Raw genomic sequence first — 8,880 nt, 5'->3', positions numbered from 1 at the left:
ATTTATTCCTCCAGTCTCACCCCACTGGGTCACCGTGGCTTGGCACATTGTTCTTCTGAAGGTCACAACTCCTGCCAGGAGCTCTCTCCTGGAACTAAAGCTTCCCTCTCTTGGTTCTGGTTAATATTCTCTCCCCTTCAGGGTTAGGAGAAGCAAAGACTCTCTGCTCTTTCAGCCTTGGAAGCATGGCACCATCCCTTGTTCCTTTTCTTCAATAACTTTGCAAATAACTCCTTTATTATGCTTTCCTATATTATTTCATTTGAGAAGATACCTATTTTCTGAGGGCAACTGCCTGCTATACTTGCCAAATAGCAGCTTTAGTGTAAATGCCATTCTTTGGTTCTTGATGTGATACTAAGTCAAAAAGAAAAATGGATATGAGTAGAGGATGCTGCTGCTGCTGCTTACAATAATGATAATCAGCTTTTCTTGCATGCTTACTAAGAGTTCAATATCATGTGTAATACTTTATACAAATTAATTCACTTTAACTTACAACACCTTCATGAGGAGAGTAGTAGGTGAAGATGATCTTTAGATGAGCCCAGTGGCCACTGCCTACTGATATTAACCCTCTGTTAACACTCTCACGCTAAGTGTGGACTGGATTTACCAACTCGCTTCTAATAATTAGAATATGGAGAAGTGATGGGATGTCACCTCAACATAATAAAGGTCATACATGACAAACCCAAAGCTAACATCAAACTCAATGGTGAAATGCTAAAAGCTTTTCCTCTAAGATTGGGGACGAGATAAAGATACCCACCCTGGTCACTTTTATTCAACACAGTACTGGGAATCTTAGCTACAGCAATCAGACAAGAAAAAGAAAAAAGCATCCAAATTGCTAAGGAAGATGTAAAACTGTCAACATTTGCAAATTATATAACACTATATATATATATATATATATATATATATATATATATATATAACTCTAAAGACTTCAAAAAACTATCAGAATAAATGAATTCAATAGTGTATTCAAGTTAATACACAGAAACCAGTTGCATTTCTATACACTAAGAATGTAGAACAAAGGGAAATTAAGAAAACAATCCTGTTTACAGTTGTATCAGTTAAGAATAAAATAGGAATAAATTTAACCAAGGAAATGAAAGACCTGTACTATGAAAAATACAGGGCACTGATGAAAGAAACTGAAGATGATACAAACAAATGGAAAGACATACTGTGTTCCTGGATTGGAAGAATACGGTTAAAATGTCTATATTGCCCAAAGCAAGCAATCTACAGATTCAATGCAATCTCTATCAAAATACCAATGACATTTTCCATAGAACTAGAACAAATAATACTAAAATTTATATGGAGCCACAAATAATGCCAAATAGCCAAGGCAAAACTGAGAAAGAAGAACAAAACTGAGGTATCACATTTCCAAATTTTATTTATTTGGGGGAGGGAGAGAAACCACACAGCAGTGGGGGTGAGAAAATGGGGTAACAGGGAGAGACAAGCGGACTCTGTGCAGAGCCTGGAGCCAGCTTGATCTCACAACCCTGAGACCATGATCTAAACCAAAAACAAGAGTTGGACACTCAACTAACTAAGCCACCCAGTGCCCTGCAATCTCATATTTTAAACTATACTACTAGGCTATAGTAATAACAACAGTATGGTATTAACTCAAAAACAGACACATAAATTATTACAACAAAACAGAAAGCCCTTGAAATAAACCCACATTTATGTGGTCAATTACTTTACAGCAAAGGAGACAAGAATATACAATGAGGAAGAGACCATATCATCAATAAATGGTGCTGGGAAAACTGGACAGATACACATAAAAAAATGATACTGAACTCCTTTCTTATACCAGATACAAAAATAAACTCAAAATGGATTAAAGACCTAAATGTGAGACCTGAAACCATAAAATTCCTAAAAGAAAACATGGCAGTAAACTCTTAGACATCAGTATTAGCAATATTTTTTTTGGATCTGTCTCTCCAGGCAAACGCAACAACAGCAAAAATAACAGACAGGACTACATCAAACTAAAAAGCTTTTGCACAGCAAAGGAAACCACCAACAAAAGGAAAAGGCAACCTACGAATGGGAGAAGATATTTGCAAATGATATATCTGATAAGGAGTTAATATATAAAGAACTTACACAATTCAACAAAAAACAATTCAATCTAAAAAATGGATGGAGGACCTGAATAGACATTTTTCCAAAGAAGACATTCAGCTGGCCAACAAACACATGAAAAGATGTCCCACGTCACTAATCATCAGGGAAATGCACATCAGAACCAGAATGACGTATCACCTCACACCCGTCAAATGGGTATTATCAAAAAGATAAGAAATAATAAGTGTTGACCAGGATGTGAAAAAAAGGGAACCCTTGTGCACTATTGATGAGAATATAAATTGGTACAGCCACTGTGGAAAAAAATAAAGAAGATTTTCAAAAATTGAAAAAGAGAACTATGGGGCTCCTGGTTTAGTTGGTGGAGCATATGACTCTTGATCTAGGGTTATAAATTCAACCCCATGTTAGTTGTAGAGATTAATAAAAGTAAAATCTCTAAAAAAAAAAAAAAAAACCCAGAACTACAGTATGATCCAGCAATTCCACTTCCAGATATTTATCTGAAGAAAACAAAAACACTAATTCAAAAAGATATATGCACTCCTATGTTCACTGTATCAGTATTTACAAGAGCTAAAATATGGAAGCAACCTAAGCATCCATCAAGAGAGGAATAAAGAAGATGCGGTACGCACACGCAGAGAAATATTATTCAGTCATAAAAAAGAATGGATCTGGCTATTTGTAACAACATGGGTGGACCTAGAAAGAATTATGCCAAGTAAAATAAGTTACAGAGAAAGACAAATGCCATATGATTTCACTTACATGTGGATTCTAAAAAACAAACCAAACCAAACAAAACAGAAGCAGATTCATAAATACAGAAAACAAGTTTGTTGTTGCCAGAGGGTGGAGAGGTAGGAGGATAGGCAAAATAGGTGAAGGGGGTTAAGAGGTACAAACTTTCAGTTTTAAAACAAGTCACAGGGATGTGAAGTACAACATGGGGAATGTAGTTGATAAATTGTAATAACTTCATACGGTGACAGATGGGAACTATACTTATGATCATTTTGTGATGTATATGTCAAATCACTGTGTTGTATACCTGAAGCTAATATACTGTTCTATGTCAACTATATTTCAATTAAAAATAAAATAAAGGGATGCCTGGGGGGCTCAGTCGGTTAAGTGTCTGCCTTTAGTTCAGGTCATAATCTCAGGGTCCTGGGATAGAACCCTGTGTCGGGCTCAGTGCTCAGCACAGAGTCTGTCTCTCTTGTTCGCACTCTCTTCCTTGCTTGCACTCTCTCTCTCTCAAATAAATAATATCTTTAAAATATAAGTAAATAAATAAAGATTGAAAATATTTAGTAAATTTGCTGTCCCCGATGAAGATCTAAATTTCATCAGTCAACTCTTTTTAAAGTTTTTTTAAAATAAGGTATGGTACAAATAAATAAAATAATCAGCTTTTAAGAGCTGAGTCCTTTCACAGTTTTAGAAATTAGTAAATCCATTAAATATGTACTGGCCACCCACTGGGTGCAAAGCAACGGGCAAGACTTTTTCTCCCCATGCACACCCTAATTCTCAAGTACCATCCCCTGGCCTACCGTGGAACTTTTGATGCATGTAGCATTCCATTTCCTCCCTATTAATTCAGAAGAGGGAGCCCAAAACATTCAGAGTAATATAAAGCCTTTAACCAGATCTAACTGAACCTCAATAATTCCCTACAAAAATAAATACAGTATTTTCTTCTTTTGATATTTGGCACCACCAAGTCTGGATGCTAGTCAATTCAAGCCATTCACACCAGCAGAAGCTCAGGGGTGGAATAAACACAGGAAGTCAAGAAACAGCATGCATAATAGTTAGAGGGTGTCAGTGTCAAAATAATCTGGGTTCTAATGTTCACAAGCTGAGTGACCTTGGGCAGGTTTCCTAAGCTCTCCAACTCACAGTTCCCTCATCTGTAAAATGGGGACAAATATCTATTTCACAAAGTTGCTGTGAGAACTAAAGGGGATTCTATATGTACCAGGACCTAGCCTAGTCGTGGCGTTCATTTATTACGTGGCAATGAGTACTAAGAACGTGTCAGGTGCTGGCAACACTGTGGTGAACCACACGTCTCTCCCCCAAAGGGAGCTACTGTCCACAGGGGAAGACAGGTATTAAAAAAGTACTTACAATAAACGAATAATTGCTGTACGAGGAGAAGTTCTAAGTCACCATAGCCTAGTTCAGAATTTTCCAAAATGAGAGCTATGAAATGGTAAGCAAATAAATATATGTATTAATAATCTTCTGCTCTGGTAAACTTGTCTTTGTCAATCTCAATGTCCTTCTCTCTCTCTCTCTCTCTCCCTCCCTCCCCTTCTTATTTCACAGTATCATGACAACATTTCTGGCCTAACTTCATCTTCAAAGAGCATTCAACAAACAATTTTTTCTTATTAATTCATTTATATCAGTGTGCACGCCTGCAAAAGTTTAGCATAGTACCTCTGGCTGCCACTGCCTGCTTCTCGGTATCTTCATTTTCAGCTATTAATTTGGCATTACCCAAGGGAAGAGGGTATCTGTGATGGAATTTTAGGTTTTCATTTTTTTTAAAATTACAACCCATTTTTAGACTTTTTCAACTTCAGATTATTTCAAATTTATAATTAAGTTGCAAAAATAGTAAAAAAAAATGTTTTTAGAAACACTTTACTCATCTTCCCCAAATGTCACCATTTTACATAACTACAGCCCACTTTTTGAAACTAGAAAAATTACCATTGATAAAATATTATTTAGGTTTTGACTTTAATGAGGGAAGTGCTGGGGTCTGAGGACAGACAGCCAGAGGCATGCTGTACAACTCATCACTGGCATCATGAGTGGTTTACAACAGTGGACAATTCAGCTTATCATTTATTTTGGGTTTCCAATGATGAAATGATGGGAAGGGGCATGTACATCACCTTCCTAATTTCCTTTTGTGTATAATGCCAAAATTTATGTGGACTTTTGAAAGACTTAAACTCAGGAGAGTTGTTTTTCCAGCTAGTATTGAATCCATTCCCTATGAGGTCCCAGGAACTCTGCTGAACTTTGGGGAATCAAAGATAAGATTCCTGTTCTGCTTGTGTGCCACACTCTGCTCATCTTTAGAGGGATTATCACATTTAATCTTTACAATAATCCAAGGAGGATTATGCCTGTTTGAAGCAAAAACAAAAAACAACGCTTAGAGACCTAGCCAGGAAACCAGCCAGCTCCTCTGCTTAACATCCACGCCACGCTGTGATAAGCGTTATTGATACCTCTTCAAGTCTGGAATACTATATTGATACATGAAATCACTCGTCCTCGTTTGATATAAAACATAACCATGCGCATATTACCATAGAAACGGCTTCAAAAGAAAAGCAACTGTATGATAAATCTTAAGAAAAGATGGGTATGTTTAGGAACATTTGCCAACAGGAAGGTTTTACACACATTATTTAACCTTTCTTGCAGAAGGGCTGTCGTCCCTGTTAGGAGTATGTCAAGATACAAATGTGCACATGACAAGGGTACAGGAAGACACAGCCTCAAGCCCAGGATGAACGGTCTCCTCTGCCTAGGAGAGCAATACTCTAGGGCACATATTCCCACCTTTTCTGCTGTTACTCAAAGGGGCAGCCAGCCTTGGAATTCTAACTCGACTGAGTGGGTATTGCATGGATCGTACCTTGCTGGCGCTTTTTCCAAGGCACACGTTCTACTATCTGTGTCCTCTCGGTGTTCCCTTGTCTTTGGGTCCCCAGGGCTTTCAGCACCGGTGCGAGCCTGCTAAGGAGAGAGTCAGCTTTGGCAACCGAGTAGAACTAAGACCCCTCGCTTTCTGCAAACTGGGACCGTGCGGTACCTGAGGACGAGGGGGGGCTGTCGGCACCATCCCTGGGGAGGCAAAACTGATCAAGGAGTCGCCCTGGTGCTGCGGGGCGGGGCAAGGGGGAGGCCGGTGCTGCGGGGCGGGGCGGGGGGCGCACAAGCACGTGGGCTCCCGTGGGCCCCGCTCCGGGCTCAAGGAGGCGCCCGGGTGCTGCGGGGCGGGGGCGCACATGCACGTGGGCTCCCGTGGGACCCGCTCCGGCCTCAGGGAGGCGCCCGGGTGCTGCGGGGCGGGGGGCGCACATGCACGTGGGCTCCCGTGGGACCCGCTCCGGGCTCAAGGAGGCGCCCGGGTGCTGCGGGGCGGGGGCGCACATGCACGTGGGCTCCCGTGGGACCCGCTCCGGCCTCAGGGAGGCGCCCGGGTGCTGCGGGGCGGGGGCGCACATGCACGTGGGCTCCCGTGGGCCCCGCTCCGGCCTCAGGGAGGCGCCCGGGTGCTGCCGGGCGGGGGCGCACAAGCACGTGGGCTCCCGTGGGACCCGCTCCGGGCTCAAGGAGGCGCCCGGGTGCTGCGGGGCGGGGGCGCACAAGCACGTGGGCTCCCGCGAGCCCCGCTGCAGGCCGAGGTTCATCTTTAAAATGAATTTGAACGTGAGGGGTCCCCAGCTGGCCCCCGTCTTTGGAGAACAGAGGAGAGAGAGAGAGAGAGGGCGAAGGGGAAAGGCTCTCCCTCGGGCGGGGGGCGCCCCGGCGGGAAGGGCCCGGTGCACACACCTCTGCAGACGCTCGAGCCGGGGAGGGGACGGAGCCCCGCGGGCCCCAGCCTCCCGCTGCTCCGGGGGCTCCGGGGACTCCCGCGGCGGCGGGGCGGGCGGGGCGCGCGGGGCGCCCGAGGGCGAAGGGCCGGCGGCGCGTCCGCGTGTGGCGGGGCCGCGGGGGGAGGGGAGGGGAGGGGAGGGGAGGGAGGGGGAGGCCGGGGAGCCGAGGGGGAGGGCTCACATCTCCGCGAAGTTCCCGGATGGTCGCAGCCTCCCGGCGCCGAGCGCTTTTCCTGCCGGGCCGGCTCAGCCCTGCCGACCCGGGAGAAGTTTCCCAGGAGGAAAGAAAAAAAAAAAAAAATGCCCGGCGCGCGGCGGGGCCGTGGAGCCGCCCGGAGCTGCAGCAGCGCGGTAAGGGATGCGCGGGGCCGGGGCCGGGGCCGGGGCCGGGGGCTGGGGCGGCGCCCCGGGGAGACCCCGCGGCGGGCGGGAGGGCAGGGCTCCCCGCGGGGTGGGGGCGCCCCGGGACGGCGGGTGGGGGGCGGGGGGCCGCGGCGCCCCTGGTGCCCCCTGGTGCCCCCGCGGAGTCCCCGCCCCCCGGCTCCCCGAACGGGGCTCCCGCCTGCAGCCCGCGGCTCGCTCGGGGCTCGGGCTCGGGGCTCGGGGCTCGGGGCTCGGGGCGGCCCTTCCAGGCGCTGCCACCCCCTCCCCCCGGGGGCGCTGTTGCCCCCACCCCGGGGCCTTTCCCGAACTTTCCGGGCAGCCTCGCTGCAGCCTTTTTGTACCCGCGCGTCTGTCTGTCTGTCTGTCCGGAACAGAACCGCCGAAGAAAGTTGCAGGCGTAAGGGAAGCCAGCCCAGGGGACCCGACCTGGGGGGGGGGGCTAGACCTTCACCCCTCCGGGATGAACAGCGGGTGCGCCTGGGTCGCCTGGGTCTTCGGGCCCTGCAGGGTCCCCCTGGGGCCACGGGCTCCCGGCCTGACGCCTTATCTCGGTTCTCGGGAAGCCTCTCAAGTTGTTGGCCGTGACTGGGTGCACTTGGTCCCTTTTTCTGAGAGTTCCGTGTCGCTACTGTCCCCCCAGAGTCACCCCACCCCCGGCCCTGGCCCCGGATGGCCCCAGGCTGCGGGCGATGCAGCCGCGGAGCCCCGGACACAGGCCCGCCCTGGGTCGGTTTTCCTTTGCCAGTTTCCCAAGGCAATTTCAAAACAATACTGTAGCTTCGCTTTGAGTCATTGGCTCTTTTTTTTCCTGCTCAGAAATGCCTTTTTCCTATAACGGGTAAAATAACTACCCTACCGGGAGGGTTTTCTTGTACTTTGCATAAATCACCTTGTGACTTTTTGAGATGAGAGCGAGGGAGCCCCGGAGGCCATCAGCATTTTGCATCTTAACCCCTCCTTACAGTGCTCACAACACTGCCTTCCACTCTTGCTGTGTATCTTTCACGCCTGTCGTCCCCATAGGGTTGAGTTTCTCAGGAACCAAACCCCTGTCCACCTGTAGGAGCCCATGACCTGTCACGGAGGTGTGCAGACTAGAGTCTGCAGGTGTTATTCAACATTTTAGTCCCATCATCATCATCTTGGGACCTACCCAACCCTGCCATCACTTTGGCTCCCCTGGGAAGCACATAAACTGTTTTTGGGTTTGCAGGGCACCTGGGTGGCTCGTTTGGTTCAGTGTGTGACTCTTGATGTTGACTCAGGTCTTGATGCCACCGTCCTGAGGTCCTCAGCCCTAGCCCTGCGTGGGTCTCCACACTGGGCTCGGAGCCTACTTAAAAAACAAAGCAACAGCTTCAGGTTTGTGTGATGTAGAGCAGAAGGGTTTGTGAGCGGGGTAAGATCACATTCTGGGACGTTGACAGACGGTGAGATTACTTCCAACTAGAGAGATGCGTGCCTGCTTCCGTGTGCTTGTTCATTGTTCATTTCACCAGTTAAGTCTCTAGTGGGAATTCAGCCACTTTCTTATGCCCTTAGGCAAATCGTGGAACTTGAGACTTCCTTATCTCATCCAGGAAATGGGGTTGGCCATATTTGCTTTTTGTCCATCACATGGAAGGAGGATCAGGTGGGGTGATGGGAGCTCAGAACAGCAGAAAGCACAGCACAAGCATCAGAGGGCCACCCAGACACCATGCAGTGTGTAGCATCCATACAAAAG

The 8,880-nt window shown here is 47.2% G+C and overlaps 1 protein-coding gene across 1 annotated transcript in view; it reads left to right on the top strand.

The window, feature by feature from the left end:
• Positions 1–6,903: 6,903 nt before the first annotated feature.
• WIPF1 (WAS/WASL interacting protein family member 1) overlaps positions 6,904–8,880 on the top strand; it is a 122,074-nt gene continuing 120,097 nt past the window's right edge. The window contains exon 1 of the mRNA XM_072751974.1: positions 6,904–7,121. The gene's annotated coding sequence lies outside the window, so the exon portion shown is untranslated. The remainder of the gene's footprint in view (positions 7,122–8,880) is intronic.

Source organism: Vulpes vulpes, chromosome 3, assembly GCF_048418805.1.
Source record: "Vulpes vulpes isolate BD-2025 chromosome 3, VulVul3, whole genome shotgun sequence".
Lineage (NCBI taxonomy): Eukaryota > Metazoa > Chordata > Mammalia > Carnivora > Canidae > Vulpes > Vulpes vulpes.
The sequence above is the reverse complement of the archived record's forward strand: the minus strand, read 5'-3'. Positions and strand labels throughout refer to the sequence as shown.